Source organism: Muscardinus avellanarius (genome assembly GCF_963383645.1).
Source record: "Muscardinus avellanarius genome assembly, chromosome: 4".
In the NCBI taxonomy this organism is placed as follows: Eukaryota; Metazoa; Chordata; class Mammalia; order Rodentia; family Gliridae; genus Muscardinus; species Muscardinus avellanarius.
In genome coordinates this window covers 145,093,142-145,111,114 of record NC_137789.1, presented here as the reverse complement: position 1 = coordinate 145,111,114, position 17,973 = coordinate 145,093,142, and the positions used below count along the sequence as shown (strand labels likewise).

The 17,973-nt window shown below is 47.0% G+C and overlaps 1 long non-coding RNA gene across 1 annotated transcript in view; it reads left to right on the top strand.

Annotated features, from left to right (window-relative positions):
* Positions 1 to 828: 828 nt before the first annotated feature.
* LOC308262127 overlaps positions 829 to 17,973 on the top strand; it is a 253,083-nt gene continuing 235,938 nt past the window's right edge. The window contains exon 1 of the long non-coding RNA XR_013961689.1: positions 829 to 868. This is a non-coding gene — a long non-coding RNA (uncharacterized lncRNA). The remainder of the gene's footprint in view (positions 869 to 17,973) is intronic.

The window sequence follows — 17,973 nt, the reverse complement described above, 5'->3', positions numbered from 1 at the left end:
AGACAGACAGACAGACAGAGAAAGAAAGAAACAAAGAAACAAAGAAACAAAGAAAGAAACAAAGAAAAGGAAGGAAAGAAGGTAGGTCTGGTTGAGGATATAACTTGAGGTAGAATGCCTCTGGGTTCAATCCCCACTACCAAAAAATAAATGAATGAATGAATAGGCACCCTTAATGTGGTTTTGGTGTCTTTTTGAAAAGCAATTTGGCTATAATCATCAAACATTTTAAATTCATACTTCTAGAAAGCTAAGGAAATACTTGACATGTACATCAGCAATATTCACCCTAAGCATAATTTGTAAGAGTAAAAATAAGGTGACAACTTAAATGTTGATAAGTAAGAAGTGGATAAAAATATAAATTATGATCTACACTGATGAATACTATGCAGTTATTAAAAAACACATGTACTGACATGAACATTTTTAAGAAATATTATTTAATGGAAAGCAAACTGGAGAATGAAGTGAATCTATAAAAAGGTTTTTTAAGCGTAAATATATGCTTATATATACTAGTGAGGAGAAACGAGCTCCAGGGAGGAACTGTGTTTTGATTGTTTCTTTTACAAGAGGATATATTTATATTTTATTTTGAAATTTTTTTATCTTTTTATTTTTTGCAGGTTTAAGGATGAGACCCAGAGGCATTTGACCTCCAAGCCACACTCCCTGCCCTAATTTTTTTTTTATTTTTTATTCATTTATTTATTTATTTTTGCGGGTTTGGGAATGGAACCCAGGGGCATTTGACCTCCAAGCTATACCCCCTGCCCTATTTTTTATTCTTTTATTTTGAAACACGGTCTCACTGAGTTGCAGAGGGCCTAAGTAGCTGAGGCTGTCCGCGAACCGCGACCCTCTGGTCAGCCTCCCAAATGCTGGGATTACAAGCGTGCGCCACCACACCCAGCTATATTTATATTTTAAAATCAAATAAACTCCAGAAAACAAGGTCAATGTGCTATTAGGCTACACACTGCCCTGCACGTTTGAACTTGACCAAGCACAAGGAAGAGTGACAGGTACAAACTGAATCCAATCCAGACATGATAACCAGGATGGTGAGAGCTCTGGGAAATCATAAGCTAAGCAGCAAATTCTAAATAATGAGAACATTTAGCTGGGGAATAAAAAGATATGATTGAAAGTGGCATGATTTTTAAAAGAGTTTGGAGACATGATATCTCTCTTCAAATATGGAATTTATTCTGTGTGAAATTGAAATGATGGACGGACACTATGGAAAGAAACATTTAAGTTCACTAGGAAAAATGGATCTGTGTTGTTTTGTTTTGCTGTGCCAAGAATTAAACCTAAGAGCACTCATACTACTAAAGTGCATCTCCAGCCGTTTTCACTTTTTTTGTGGTACTGGGGATGAAACCCAAGGGCATTGTACCTCCAAGCTACACCCCCACACTATTTTTTAGTCTTTTTTATTTTTGAAACAGGGTTTCACTGAGTTGCGAAGGGCCTCCCTAAGTAGTTGAGGCTGTCTGCAAACCGCGATCCTTCGGTCTTAGCCTCCCGAATGCTGGGATTCCAAGCGTGCGCCACCACACTCGGCTATTTTTATTTTGAGGGTTTCTCTGAGTTGCCTAAGCTGGCCTACAATTTGTGATCCTCCTGCCTCAGCCTCCCAGGTCACTGGGATTATAGGAGTATGTATGTTTGTTTTTATAATGTGCAAATTTTAAAACAAGATATATTCTATTACTTTGTTGTTACAGTTTTTAATTAAAATAATTTGGTGTTAAGAGTAGAAACGGACATTCTCATTTATGACTTTCTAACTGGAACCATCATTTTGAAAAACAGTTTGACAGTACATCTCAAATCCCTTATTAAAAGTTTCTATTTCCAGCAGATATGGTGGCATCTGTAGCCCCAGATTCTCAGGAGGCTGAGGCAGGAAGCTCACTTGAGCCCACCAGTTTGAGACCAGCCTGGGCAACATAGTGAGATGCCATTTAAAAAAAAAAAAAAAAGTCCATACCAATTAGTATCTCTAGGAATTACTCTTAATAGAGAAATTTGTAAATGTACCTATAGTTTTTTAAAATTTATTCATCACAATGTTATCAATAATGTTGAAAAAGACTGGAAACAACTTAGGTGTCCCAAAAAGTAAAGTTTTTCAATTGGTTATGATTATTAGTGGTGGTTATACAGTCATTAAAAGTTGCTTTTAGGAAAAAAAACAAAAAATCATTGCCTGGATATTTTTAAAGCTATTTTGCCAAGTGAAATATTAGTGCACGTAACAGTTGCTATGACGTATCTCCAATTTTGCTTTGTTAAGTATATACATATGCATAAATGTTCATATAATGATATAACTAGTTGGCTTTCTGTTACTATGACAAAATACCAGACAAAAACAATTTAAAAGAGGAAAATTTTATGTTGGCTCACAGTCTCAGAGATTTCAGTCCATAATCACTTGGCCCGTTGCTGTAGATTTGTAATGAGGCTGAACATCATGGTGGGGCACTTGTAATGGAGGAAAACTCACATCGTGATTGCCAGAAAGCAAAGAAGAGAGGCCTGAGACAGGATATAGTCTCCAAGGCCACACCCTCAGACACACTACTTTCAACTAGGTCCCACCTCCCAGCAGTCCATTCAGCTATAAAGCCATCAATGTATTAATCCAGTGATGAGCTCTGAGGCCTCATGATCCAACACTTCGCCAATGCTCCACTTTCAGAGCCAACCATAACAATCACTTTATGCCTTCAGCAAACATGCACTGGTCACCTTGTCTGTGCAGAATGCCATGGGCTGGGTACTGAGCAAAGTAGCTGTCAGGTCCTTACCCTTCAGGTGCTTGGAGGTCAAACACTGGTTCCCCTGGGCACAAGTCAATAGTCTTTGGATTTGCCATTGTGAGTCCTGCAATTAATCTCCTTGCAGATATTTGGCTTTACTAAGCAGAATTTGCATCTTTTCGAGAGCAGGAAGACAATTCCCATGAATTCCTACTTACAAATGCATTTGGGGCAAACTACCCTGAAGTGGGAACCCCGGCTCCCAGACAGTGTCCTGCTAGCACCCTATGCTTTCTGCTTTGCATAATTGGCAGCATTATAAAAAAAAAATCAACAGGTACGTGTGTTTTCAAAGGAAGTTCCAGGGGCGATCCCCTCCGCCCAGCCCCTCCTGACTCAACTCCCTCCTCTCTCAAATCTCTGCATGACTTGAATGATGAGGTATCCTTCAAGTTCATGTAGAAACTTAACCCCAGGGGAACACTATTGGAAGGTGTGGCCTTTGGGAGGACAACTGATGATGAGGGTTCCACACTCACGAGTGGGGTTAGGTGCCAAGAGCTTGACGACAGAGGGAGCTTGCCCTTCTCATCACCAGACATGCAGTGTGTAAGACAGCAGTCCTCGAGTGAACCTTCTTAGAGGCAGAGCGCAGCCTTCACCAGACAACTGAACCCGTTTCCACCTCAGTCTTGGCCTTCCTGGCCTTCAGAATTCTGAGAAAATAAATTTCTGTTCTTTGCCAGTTACCAGTGCAACGTGAGCCCTCCTGCGACTCCCTCATTCCAGAGATGAAGTCAGCACTCCAGCCCTCCCGGTCTTCTCTCCAGTCGGCACTCCCATCCCTCTTCATGAGGCCACATGTTTCCAACCCTTAATCTCTAGGTTGTTACTTTGGGCATCTTCAACCACTCAGAGCAGCCTCGATGGCTTTTCCCCAAGTTCCTCTTCAATCTACTCTTCCTTCCAACCCATCCGCACCCTCGACAAGAAATAGCTGGTTCCAGCAAATACTTAGTTGGTTGTATTAGCCTATGTGCAAAGTTCAGTGATGCCACCATGTCAAAGGGCTGGTGCAGATATATCTTGAATATTAATCCAGAAGCAAACAGCTTTGCGCAAGGGCCTGGCTACCCCAGACATGTTAAGCAGGAATCTCTTCAGCTGAGCCCTAAGCCTCAGATCACTGTTCATGAAGCCCCCAAATGGTGGGAGGGGCAAGGACCGCTGAGCCCACACTGGGGAGTCGTGACTTTCAGTGAAGGAGCGCCTCTTCCTGTGATCGCCCTTGACCGTGCGTCAGCTTATTTTGCTCCTATGACAGTGGGGATTGTTGGTAAGACGGGAATTGTCGTACTTCAGGATGGAGGGAGATGAGGCAGAGAGTGCAGTAAGTTACCCAAGGCCACCTGGCTGTAGAACATGAGATGCCTGACTCCAGAGCCCAAGACCGGAACCAGGTTCAGTCACTTGTTGTTCACAAGAAAAATGGCCAGTCCTCCCAGCAGCCACTGCTTCTCCTGGTTTGCAGTCCTCTCCCTACTGCAGAGGTGAAATGGGTGAGCCCAGAAGGAGGCAGCTCGCCTGACTTCCCCTTCGCCACACTCCACTGGCGCTCTGCATTCTGTTCCTAACAGGCCCCCCGGGCTGGAGGACACTTATGGTAGACTTGCTATTTTCAATGCAGGTTATGAATAGGGGCTTTGGAAACAAACAGACCTGAGTTCAAAGCCCAGACTTGCAACTTAAAAGCCCAGGTTATATTCCTAAACATCTCAGAGCTCCCTGTCCTTACCAGGGACACCTGGATGATATCCTGCCTCCTGGGGCTAGTCATGTGGGTGATGAAAGACCACACCTGCAAAGCACAGATCCTGGCACCGTGGTGCCTGGGAATGCTAACCATCAAAAGTTATGAATGCTAAAGGCGCAGATAGGGTTCCCAGTTCCGAAGACAGTGACAACGGCTCAGTGCTCTTTCTGGCTGACCCAGGTTTGCTTTTGTTTTTGTTTTGTGGTACTGAGGATTTAACCTAGGGGCAGTCTACCTCAAGCTACACCAGAAGCCCTATTTTTATTTATTTATTTATCATTATTATTTATGGGTTTTTTTTTTTTTTTTTGGCAGTACTGAGGATGGAACCCAGGGGCATTCTACCTCCGAGCTACACTCCCAGCCCAATTTTTTATTCTTTATTTTGAAACAGGGTCTCACTGAGTTACAAAGGGCCTCACTAAGTAGCTAAGGCTGGCCACGAACAGCAACCCTCCTGTCTCAGCCTCCCAAATGATGGGATTACAAGCGTGCGCCACCATGCCCGGCTTTTATTTTTATTTATTTATTTATTTTTATCTTGAAAAAAGGTCTCACCAAATTGCAGAAGGCCTCCCTAAGTTGCTAAGACCAGCCTCAAATCTGTGACCCTCCTGTCTCGGTCTCCCAAGCACTGGAATGACAGGTATGTGCCAACCATCCCTAGCTCTGACAGTATTCAGTGAGTCCTTTCAGAACCCTGCGGCAAGGGCCACTCTCTCCACTTGATACCTCTTTGTTACTCGCTCTGGGGTCTCAGACGTTTTTGCTTGTCCAAGTTTTCAAGCTTCTCTGAGTAAGTAAGTCTCAGGGACTCTGCAAGGCCATGGTATTGTCTCCATGATCGTAGCACAGGAGGCCCAGAGAAGCAGAGAAATTGGCCAATTAAGTGGAATCATCGCTCCCTGGCTCCATCATCTCGCCTCCCTTAATGGCATGTCGTGAACATAACACCCTTGCCCAGAGGCCCTCACACACCCAGGAGCCTCTGCTGGTCCCCTCGCCAGCCCGGGCATCGGCTCACAGGGCCAGGCACCAGCACAGGCCCAGTGCGTTGCCAGCCGGGCCCTGCCAAGACACATGCAGCTCAACTACACTTGACTCTCAAAATAAATACTTTAAATCAGAACAGATGCCGTCAGCTTGGCCTGGAGCCATCGGTGGCACAAACGGCTGATGGAAGGCACGCTCTTGGAGCAGAGGGGACATGGCAGGAGGCCCCGTGGAAGGTGCCAGGTCAGGCCTGTTAGGGCCTCCAGAACACACTGGGTGAGGCCATGTCTGCCCGCCGGGAGGCAGGGCGTGGGGGTCTCCAGCCAAGGCACACAGACCCACTCCTCACCCCAGCTCTGCAGCTCCCGCAGGTCCCTCTGCTTTGGGGACTCAGTTTCCTCCCGTGTGAACAGAGACCTAAGTGAAGTTTCAAAAAGCTACTGAGTGTAAAGTGCTCTGTGGGCTGGAGGTGGTGGAATTATGGTCACCCAAGACCACCCTGCATGTTCTCTGTTGCTACCATGAGGCACAAGGGATGACCCAAAGGGAACCGTCTGGGACAAGAGGAGATCGTGGGCAGCGTCAGGACCTCTTCCCTCCTCCAAGCTTTCAAACAGAAAGTTCAGATTTTCTCCATACACTTCATTTCAGCTATCTCTTCCTCTGGGCTGGGAGAGAGGCCCCTCTGTTGGCTTCTTCTAGTGCCCTGAGTCCGTGTGTGTGTGTGTGTGTGTGTGTGTGTGTGTGTGTGTGTTACTGGAGGTGAAACCCAGGGGCATACCCCTGAGCTATGCTCCAAACCCTAATTTTGTTATTTTTTATTTGGAAACAGGGTCTCGCTAAGTTGCTGAGAGCCTCACTAGGTTGCTGAGGCTGGTTTTGAACCTGCAATCCTCCTGTCTCAGCCTCCCAAGTACTGGGATTACAAGCATGTGCTACTACTACACCCAGCCTGATTCTATGATTGCTTATTTCTCTCATTATATGAGCTCTCTGAGGGCAGGGCCCACTTCTGAAGACTTCACATTCCTTAGAGAAATGCTCACTGATTGAATGAGGAAGTTGTTTCTCAGGGAGTGAGCTTCAGGGTGAGGCCCCGCTCCTTCCGTCTTTGAGTCCAGCGTTCCTTCCACCATGCATTCAATGATTCATCTGTGCATATTTACTGAGTGCCTATAGCCAGCCAAGTGCTGGGCCTACATTTGGGAGAAATTCAAGTTCTTTGTTCTCAGGGGGCTTGCATTCTAGCAAGAAAGGAGATGACATGACAGACTAGAGAGAGAGGGCCAGAGGGACAAGCACTCCGTGGACACGTGAAATGGGTTAATGTGATGGAGCTGGAGCTGGTGGGGACCTTAGATTGGATAGTTGGGGAAGGCCTCTGGAAGGGGAAGGACCGAAAAACCAAAGACAAAAAGAAGATCCAGCAGTGTGACTGTGGACAGGAAAAGTGGTATTCCAGAAAGATCAGCTGGTCTGAGTGTCTTCAGACAGGAAGCTTAGAGTGGAAAGGTCAACAGGGTGGGTGCAGGGAGGGAGGAGAGGCTGGTGAAATGGGAAGGGGCCAGTTTATGTCAAGTCTTGTGGATTCTGATAAGGAAGTTCTATTTTTTGGTTTGTTTATAGTACTGGGGATGGAATTCAGAGACATTCTATTTCTGAGCTTCCCCCACCCAGCCCTATTTTACTTGTTTGTTTCTGAAATAGGGTCTCACTCGGTTGCTAAGAGTGTTGCTACATTGTTGAGGCTATTGTTGAACCTGGGATCTTCCTGTCTCAGCCTTCCAAGTATTGGGATTACCGATGTGTGCCACCACGTCCAGCTGAGGAAGTTTTATTTTAATTCAGTGGAATGGGAGTCTATGGGAGGATTTTAAGCTAGGAAGAATGTGATAGAATTTATGTTTTTCATAGAGTAGCCTGACCACTACGTAGAAATGGAATGAGGGGAGGAGAAAAGAGCAGACATGGAGAGACCAGATAGGAGGAAGCTATCCTGCCAGTCCAAGCAGAAAGAGGTGCCGGCTTAATCTGGGATGGACAGAATAATGAGTAAGGAGTGGATGGATCCCTGTTATCTGGAAGGAGGATTTGTTTGGACTTGTTCATTTCAGAAAACAGACTTAATAAAAGGTGCTCATGGATTAAGGATGGGGGAGTAAACAGGAAAAGAGGAGTCAAGGACTCTGGGTAGATGGGAATGACCTCTACTACAAAGGTGGGAAGGAGAGCGGAGGAAGAAAAGGTTTGAGACTGATGATTAATATTTATAGGGTCCTGCTAATTTCTACATGACTGATCTCTAATGGAAGTATTGCTTCTGGTTGGCCACATAGGACTGAAGTTTGGGTAGGTCAGGGTTGGGTTTGCAGATACGAGGGTCATTTGCTTTAGGTGACATTTAATATTACAAGTCTGGATCAGATTAGCTTGAGAGAGAAAAGGTGAGATGCTATGGACTATTTGCAACCCCCCCCCCCAAACCTTAGCCCCCAGCACAGCGGCAGGGAACACAGTCACCCTCATGGATGGGACAAATACCTTTATAAAAAGTGACACATCCTGCTTCCTCTCTGCTCGCTGCAGTGCGAGGAAAGGAGGAGACCACCATTTGTGAACCAGCAAGAGGGCCCGCGCCAGACGCCAGCGTGCCAGTACCTTGATCTTGGACTTGCAGGCTTCCAAGACCAGGCGGAATGAGTGTTCGTTGTGTGAGACCCTCAGTCTCTGATGATTTGTTATAGAAATGAAAACAGACTAAGACATTGTATATTATGGGTCTGGATGTGATCACCTAAAGAGAAAACAAAAAGTGTAGGTAGAGGAAATGGTTCAGGACAGAGCTCCAGCACTCTAGAATTTGGATTTTACAAAAGAGGCGGAAGCAGCCACAAAGAGACCAACAAGGAATAGCTAGAGATGCAGGAGGAAACCCAAGAGAGCCAGTATTCCAGAAGCCAAGCCAGGGAGGCTGGGGTTGTTCTATAAGCTTTGCTTTCCTCGTGCCTTCCCCAAACTCCCCCAGCTCCACCCCACATCCTGCTGGGTTGTAACGCTCCCCTGCCCTGGCCCTGGGATCATTGAACTCGGTGGTACCACACCCCCCCCTGCTGACCAATGGCACAGGGCAGCCCCTCCCTGTGTCCCTCAGCATCCTAGGACTGACGGTGTAGCCTCTGCCAGGCCCTTTCCCTCCCTGATTCCCAGGTCTTTTTGCTGGAGCGATCTCTTATTGACAGCCTTCTAGAGCCATGGGGATTTCAGGCTCAGCCTCTCCGGCTCCACAGCAAGGGCTCTCCAAGCCTGAACTTTGCTGTGGCATGGCCCCTGGAGTTCAAGACCTCTGCTTGTTGGGGTTTCTTTCCCCAGAGATAACGGTGGTGTCTGACAGCCATCTCAGGGATGGGAGGAGGGGATGCTCAGAGCATGACCCATAGGTGAGGTGCACCTGAAGTCCATGAGAAGCCACTTGGAATGAAACCCAGAGGACTGAGAGGAGTGTAAGGGCCTTAGACCAGGGCTGCTGTGTAGATGACCCATGATGAGCTCTGCTCCTCAAAGCAGGGTCCCCACAGAGCTGCATTTGCCGGGAGGGGGCAACTCCCTCTAATTCGTACAAAAGCGCCACAGAAGCAGTGCCATGGGACTCTACTTTGGGCTTGTCACCTGTATTCCTCCCTGGTCCTAACACTCAGCTTCTTTGAGCTTATGACCAGTTTCCTTAGGCGCGCCGCCTGACATCTTTGGCCTGCTACTCACTATCTTTCTATTTACACGACTTGGGCACCTGGCCTAGCACTTGGGCCGGCCTCCTAGTGTCTGCGGGTCCACCCCACATTTCTTTAGGTCTGCTGTCTGGATTACTTAAGCCTGTCAGGTCCTATCTTTGGGGCTGCCGCCAGATTGCCAAAGCCCTGGGAACGTGGGCTGCTGTTGAAGACCAGGGCTACCTGGAACATTAACGCTGCTCTGTGGGGCCGCTGTCAGGACAGGGGGACGCATGTTACCATCTCTGGCCCCCAGTGGTGACCGTGGCGATTAGGCCAATGACTCCCGCTTTGAAAGGACCGTTTGTGTGGTTTCTCTTCACGAGACCTCCAAGGCCACATCCCCCAGAGACAGACCTGTTTACCCTTGTGATATTTTTTTCTTCTGATAATCCATGTTTAATAGGGAGCTGTGTGTGTAGTTCCCCTGTGCCTCTGGCTGGGAGCTCCACTCTGGCAGGGCAGGCAGGCAAGGGAGCCCAGCAGCGTGGGTGGGAGCAGGCCAAGAAAAACCCCCAGGCCTCAGGCTGTCAGGAGGGCTCTCTCGCCCTCCAACCCCGCCATGGTCTGCTCACCACACCCCGCCTCAGTGCGCCCTGGGACCAGCCTGGCCTGGTGCCAGCAGCCACTGCTCAGTCCCTTTGCAGAGAGCCAGGGAGACAAAACAGAGCTTGATTTAAAACAGAGACACAGAGCGGTCTCTTCACGGAGCCCTGCAGCAATTGGGACCAATACAGACTGATGTTTTCTTGCAGGGAAAGGGGCCTCAGGAGGCATAATGTACAATATCCATCACGTGCAAGCTAGTTGGGCTGGGATAGAATAATTAATAAAGCAGCTCCTATTCAGCTAGCCCTCCTCATATACCAGGCACCATGCTCAGGGCTTTAGACAGACCATGTCTTCTGACTGGCTCAAGAACACCATGAAGGCACAACTATGGTCTCTTATACATTAAAAGCCAAGGTTCACACAACCTACTAGAAGAGCTAAAATTAAAAAAGCTGACAACATCAAATGCTAGAGAGGCTACAGAGCAACTGGAACTCTCATACTTTATTTAGGGAACTCAAAGTGGTAAAGCCACTTTGGAAAACAATGTGACAGAGCCGGGCGTGGTGGTGCACGCTTGTAATCCCCACGCTTGGGAGGCTAAGACAGGAGAATCGCACAGGTTTGAAACCAGCCTTAGCTACTTAGTGAGGCCCTGGGCAACTTAGTGAGACCCTGTTTCCAAATAAAATATAAAATAGGTCTGGGAGTATAACCTGGAGTAGAAAGCCTCTGGGTTCCACCCCCAGTACCACTAAAAAAAAAAGAGAAAAGAAAAGAAAAAAGAAAGCAGTGTGACAGTTTCTTACAAAGTCAAACATACCCATCGGACCCAGCATGTCCACTTCCTAATATTTATCCAAATGGAATGAAATCTGTATGTTAAGGGTTCAGAGTAGCTTTATTCACAATCACCCTGAGCTAGAAACAATCCAATGTCCCTCAACTGAGGAATGAGTAAACAAATTAGTTTTTCAATACCATAGAATATTACTCAGCAACAAAAAGAAATATACTATTGATACCTGAAAAATCTGGATGATTCTTTTTTTTCTTTTTTTCTTTTTTTTTTGGTGGTACTAGGGGTGGAACCCAGAGGCTTTCTACCTCCGGGCTATACACCCAGACCTTTTTTATACTTTATTTGGAAACAGGGTCACACTAAGTTGCTGAGAGCCTCACTAAGTAGCTGAGGCTGGCTTTGAACTTGTGCCATCCTCCTGTCTCAGCCTCCCGAGCGCGGGGATTACAAGCGTGTGCCACCACGCCCGGCCCTGGATGATTCTTAAATATATTATGCAAAGTGGAAGAATGCCATAACTCAGACCACATGACTCCACTTATATGACATCTTCATAAAGGGCAAACCATAGGTACAAGAAAACAGATCAGTGATTTCCAGAGGTTAGGGTTGGATGCTGGAATGAACTGACTATAAAAAGGATAAGCCAGGTGTGGTGGTGCACTCTTGTAATCCCCGCATTCGGGAGGCTGAGACAGGAGGATCATGGCTCGCAGCCAGCCTCAGCTACTTAGGGAGGCCTTTTGCAACTCAGTGAGACCCTATTTCAAAATAGAGAATAAAAAATAGGGTTGGGGGTGTCGCTCGGAGGTAGAATGCCCCTAGGTTCCATCCCCGGTACCATAAATAAATAAATAAATAAATAAATAAATAAATAAATAAATAAATTTTAAAAAACTGAGTTTTTGGAGAATGTTTAAAGGTTCTCTATATATTTTGATTATGGTAGTGATTCTACCACTATACATATTGGTCAAAACTTCTAGAATTATACCACAAAAAGGTAAGTATTACTAGGTGCAATTTAATAGGTGAAAAGAAAATCAAGAGATTCAAAGAGATCAAGTAACTTGCCTAAAGGAAACCAACCAGGAAATGGCAGAATCAGAACCAACCCAACTGTTCGATTGCCGTGCTAAGCCATGATGTCAGTTGTGCCGGAGACCACTTGGTCCCAGCCATATGTACCAAGAGACCTGGATTCACCAGGATTTTCAAGATCCGTAGGCTTTATAGAGTTGCTTAAAAAACAAAACAAAAACTGGAGTAAACTCCAATAATTTTTATTTCAACTGCTCTTATTACAATAATCGTATGCTGTCTGAAAGTCTGTCATGCCTTATTCCTCAGTACTGACTCTATGACGTTTGAGAGCTGTAGGGTCTTATCCTCTAGAGTGGAGAACTTATCATATTCCTCCATCTGCCAGTATTTGCTGTGATGCCTCAAATGTCATTCACTCCTTCTAGATCTCGGTCTCCCTGTCTATAAGAAGGGGGCATCATTGTATCTAGCTCAAGATTAAACAGGAAGGTTCAACGACAATCATAGACCCTACAGCTTTATGTCTTCATGACCTAAGCAACCACTTTCTCTTATCTTGGAATTGCCACATTGGCCTAGTGATGGTAATAGTGAATACTGGCAGAGTTCTTATCATGTGCTGTGGGGTTTATAGACATTTCACCCTGCCATTGAGTCCTTGAGGAGGGGCTACCCATCTAACGGAAGAAGAGATGGAGCACTTGGAAATGGAGTGATTTACCAAGGTCCCACAACTCGAAGTAGGAGAGCCGAGACTCCAGCCAGGCAGTCTGGTTTCAAAACCTTCTCTTGGATAGTTCACCTCTTCAGTCACCCCCATCTGGACTTCCCATCACCATCTTAAGTAAGAACAGGTGGTGCACACCTTGCCAACTATGGAAGAAGCGCACTCCTATCGAGGTTTTCCTTAAGAGACTTGAGTCCCAAACAGGTTCTTCTTCAATTCGGAAGAGCCAGAAAAGCAACATGGGCTCCTGTGCAACAAGGGCTCTTTCCACCATCCCTGCAAGTAAGGGCGCGGGAGGACCAGAGTGATGAGCAACTGAGGGTCATTTGTTCCGGGGAGAGGGGAAGAGGAAGAAGAGGAGAGGAGCCACTTTGTGGGAGAACGAGCAAGCATCAATGCCTCCGCCACTCAATCCGTGAGGCTTCGTTCTGCCTCATTGTTCCTCATTATCAGAGCTAACTATGTTCAGGCGAAGGGCGAACATGTTCCTAAATTTATGTCTCTGTGTGCGACCACGACAATGCGTGTTTTGTGAGCCTCTCCCTGAAAAACTCCTCTTGTGACACGAGCGACCCAGCTTGGACTTGGTCTTTCATGTGCGTTACCCACTCCGACTGGCACCTGCTGGCAGATTTTTCTTAAAGTCTGAAACGAGGGGCTAACCTTCTCTTCTCTGCTTTTTCTTCTCCGCTACCTATAATCTTGATTTGACTCACACAAAAGTAACACAGTGGGAAACCCACTCAAGAAGGCTTTGACAGAGAACAATGGAGGGGCACCTCTCAGAGGCCAGCCCGCCGCGTCGAGAGAGAGAAAATGGATTAAAGTTTAAAGATGTCATGTATGTTAACTGATCAGTATCGGTTTTATGTATTTTGTCAAAGAGGCAGCGGTGAAACTGGGCCCACGAGGGCGAGGGGGTGCGAGGAGGGAGAGGTGGCCCCACACACTTTGGCCAAAGGCCTCACTGGTGATAACGAGCCCAAGGAGCCAGAGTGTTTGAAAGGTAATAATAACAATAATAAAGAAGAAAGGGCTGAGAGGAGATTGTTGTGGGATTGTTGTGTGTGTCAGCTTTGTCCTTCTACAATGGCCCAGGGCCAGGAGCCAGGCAGTCGCGGGGCAGCAGAGCTGTTCCCTCAGAAAGCAGACGGACGCTGCCCATTCAACCCGGACGCTTTTCTTCCAGGATAATACTCAGGGGAGTCGTGGGTGAGGCAGGGAGACAGGCAACTGAAAGCAGCGGCTCCCTGCCGGCCACCTCTCAGGGCCGGGCCCAGGCCTTGAGTCCGCATGGGGCCTCGGCCCTGACCTTGCTCCTTGTTGTGTGGGAGGCTACCCACAATGCCCTGTTCTCCTGACAGGACGTCAGAGAATAGATTTTGCCCCTGTCCCTTTTCTTCAGCATCCCTGAAGGAAAGTGGAATTCCCCACTCTGATTTCTTTGGCCCTCCGAGCACTTTTCCTTTTACGTGAAGCTCCCTTTGTGAGCCTTGTTAGGATTTTCTCAAGTTATCAATAGGCTGAAAATTGAGTGTCCTTGACTCTTCTTTCTATAGCAGTCTAGACCCAGCTAGGACCAGCCCCACTTCCCTGGAGCACGCCATGCACGGTGAAGGAGGCATTTGCCGATGATCTCATCCCTATTCACCCTCCGGGCTCTAAGGACTGGCAACAAGGTCAGTCATCTTGGCTGGACACACAGGGCAGATACTTATGACGTGGAATGTATCAGCCCCAGCAAAGAGAAGGCTTCAGGGCTGTTCAGAGACTCCCCGGGCTCCAGCTGGGAGCAGCAGGATACTGGGCCCAGATCAGATGGGCTTATCACTGACTGATGACTTTTTAGTAATCTTGCATGCCAGTATTTTAAATTTTAGTTATATAAACTTATACCCAAACAAAAAGTAGCAAAGGTAGTACATATAAAAACTCATTACTTCCTAATTATGTTCCTGGTATTTATGCCCTTGTGGTAATGTATGTTCATTGTGTGTAAAGGGGAGAAATATTATATAATGGTGGACTTGAGCATCTCTTCCCAACTCCACGTAGAATGATGCCAAGGGATAGCTAGAAGTTGGCCATGGTGGCGTATTACATCAACTGGCAAATGCCATGGATGAGCGTCTGAAGTGTTCATTATTAAACATTTACCAAGTCATAGTTAGGAGGTGGTCTGGCCCAGCCCCTTGATCACTATACCAAATCACTTTCTGTCTGAAACAAGTCACCATGGAAGGAGAAAGGAGAGGTGGGATAGCAGGTTGCTTTGAAGACAACTCATAAGAAAGTAGTAAGCTTTAAACAAAGTTATGAGCTTCTTGACCCCATATGCATACATACATGTAAATCCATGTGTCCGCCCATGCATCTACTCAGGCAAGCATCACGTATCTATCCATGCCTCTATCCATGCATCCATCCATGTCTATACCCATGCATTCATCCATCCATGCATCCATGTATCTATCCATGTATCCATCCATCCATCCATGTCTATACCCATGCATTCATCCATCCATGCATCCATGTATCTATCCATGTATCCATCCATGCATCAATCCATCCATTCTATTTTTTTTAATCTAAAAGAAAATGTCATGTAGGGGAAAGAATAATTTCTGGCTACAAAACCCATTTTGAACCAACTGGCCCAGTGTCTAAATTTAATGAGGATAATCTAAAATAAACTATTTTATACTGGAGGCCATGTCTGGGTCAGGAAGGGGAACCAGGAGGGGCCAGTTTCTGGACCCGGAGGCCTCACCTCCCTTTGGACCTGCCTATGGCTTGCATGCCCTCTCTGGGGGCCTCGGTGAGCAGGGTGCAGTGTGGACCCTCCACCGCAGGGGATCCTGAGCCTGGGGAGTGGTCTGCACATTGAAGTCAAGTGGCCTTCCAAAGTCACGTCACACGGGCCATGTCTACTCCCTCTTAGAAGGCTTCTGTTGGTCGGGGTCCTTCTCTCTCCTGTCCCAGAGAACACAAGGCCACAGAAACGGAAAGTTTCTGTGAGCACAGCACACCCTGTGGAATAGGCCTTCAGCATCAACCTCTGGCCAGGTACTTGGATCTCATCTGAACCTCCCAGAAGGAAATGGTGTTTTGGTCCCATCTTCTAGCTGAGGAAGTCAAAGCTTTCAGAAGTCACTTAATGTGGCCCAAGCTGCCAGCCACAAAGCCACACAGCTGGGACCCAAACCCCAGGCAGTCTGACTCCAGAGTTCTCAGTCCTAGCCGCCATCTCAGCTGGTTTCCAGGAAGTTGACCTTTTGACCACAGACCCTACAGGTGCCCTTCCGCCACGGGAAATAGGAAAATGAAGCAGGAGAGAGGTTGGAGGAGAGGGAGGACCAGGAGGCCAGAAGCAGGCTGAATGCTAACGTGTGTCAAGGAAGCCGCCTGGCTCCTGCCCGGGCTGGGCATTCCCTCAGCCTCCAGAGCCTGTGTGTGTCCACAGGTGTTTAATCCCTCAGGGCAACCTTCACTCAAGCCATTTTAGAGTTGTTCTTCTTCCCTGATACACTGGACTCAGTATTGCTTTGTATTATTTCAGATTATTAGGGGGAGGCTCTGGAGCCTGAGACTTGGCATGCGAGGCAGGTGCTGGGGGTTACCTCGGGGCTCTGCGGGCACTCATGGCTGCTCTCAGGCTCCCAGAGGACGGCCAGGCCCCATGCAACAATGGAGCCCATCAGTGGCTTTCTCTTGCCTTCTACAGAGCACTTTCAAAGTCTGATTCTCATTCACTCTTGATAATTTTGTGAGGCCAGCACACAGATGGGGCTGACTTTCACAGAAAAGAGAAGCCTGGCATGGTGGTGCACGCTTGTAACACCACTACTTGGGAGGCTGAGACAAGACGATGCCGGGTTTGCAGCCAGCCTCTGCAACTTAGTGAGACCCTATTTTAAGATAAAAAATGAAACAGGGGTGGGGGTGTAGCTCAGAAGTAGAATGCCCCTGGGTTCAATCCCAGCAGCATAAATAAATAAATAAATGAGAAGAGAGAGGAGGGGGAGGCAATTCAAAACCCCTCTGAGTCTGGGATGCAGCCCAGGCCACTCAGTCCAGCTCAGTCCCAAGCACAGTCATCATGAGGCTCTCTTTCCAGTGCTCCTATCTCAAACATCAAGCGCACTCCCACCCCTCACAGGATGCCTGGTTTTTTAGCAGCAGATGAAATCAATTGGCCCCTGGAAATGTGTCAACTGCTGAGACCAGAAGAGAAGTGCCAAAGGAAAGAAATACTTGAGATTCCTGTTAAGAAACAATGTTGGGTTTGACCTGACTGACACCAGAAGAAGAATGTCAGACATTACATAATCCACAGAGACATGGCCTGAGCAGGGTTGGAACTCAGGGCCAGTCTCAAAGGGGGTGGCCTTCCCCATGGAAGCGAGGGGGCTCGGAAGAGCCAGGGATGTACGCTGAGCCATGGCATCTACTAGACACCGGGCAGATACTGGTTCAGATAACTGTCATGACAGCTCCGTGGCCTCAGGATCACAACTTTCAGGCTACAGACAAGGAAAACGAGGCTCTAAGGATGATTCTGTGGACTTGGAACAGGGCCAAAATGCCCAAGAGCTTTTCCTCAAACAAGGAGTGGGCTGCATGGCTCAGGGTGGTGTTTAAGGGACCAGGCTTTAAGAGTTAAGAAGTAAAAACAAGGGACTAGGAGGGTGGCTCAGTGGTAAAGTGCTTGGCTATCATGCACAAGGCCCTGGGTTCAATCCCCAGAACCATCACAAAAAACAGAGAGAAGGAAAATAACTCAAAAGACCACTACCTGCTGAATAAAGAAACTCAGTACAATTGATTCAAAGTGGAGCAGCCATCAAAATAAAAGCACAAAAGACTCTAACCCCAAGATGGGTGAACCTCCAAACTACCAACTAAGATGATACAACCTGTTAGTGGAAGGGAACTGTATCTGGCAGGGCAAGGGGTGAGGAATACTAAGATATTGCAACAACGGCCTGTGGCCCTCCAAAGCTCAACCCTGCCCAACAAAATTCTATTCCTTGGTATTTTGTTTTCGTCTTTAGGGGAGAATTTAAATTAAATTTAATTTTTCTACTTAGGGGAGGAGTGGATGATAATTAAAGAAAGGTTGAGAAACTGTGTTCAATGAAAGAAGCCAGATGCCCAAGACCACATGTACATAAAATATCCAAAAAGGCAAAATCTGTAGAGAGGGAAAGTACATTAGTGGCCGGCTGCCTGGGACTGGGCATGGGAACAGGGACTGGCTGCCACCAAGCTAGAGGGATCTTTGGGGAGGGGGATGATGAAAATATTCTAAACTTGAACTGTGTTGACAGTTGCACAACTCTGCAGATGACCTAAAAGGCACTGGATTGTACATTTAAAACAGGTGAGTTTTCAGACGAGCGTGGTGGCACATGCTTGTAACCCCAGCATTTGGGAGGCTGAGACAGGAGGATTACAGTTCAAGGCCAGCCTCAGCTACTACTTAATGAGTCCCTTTG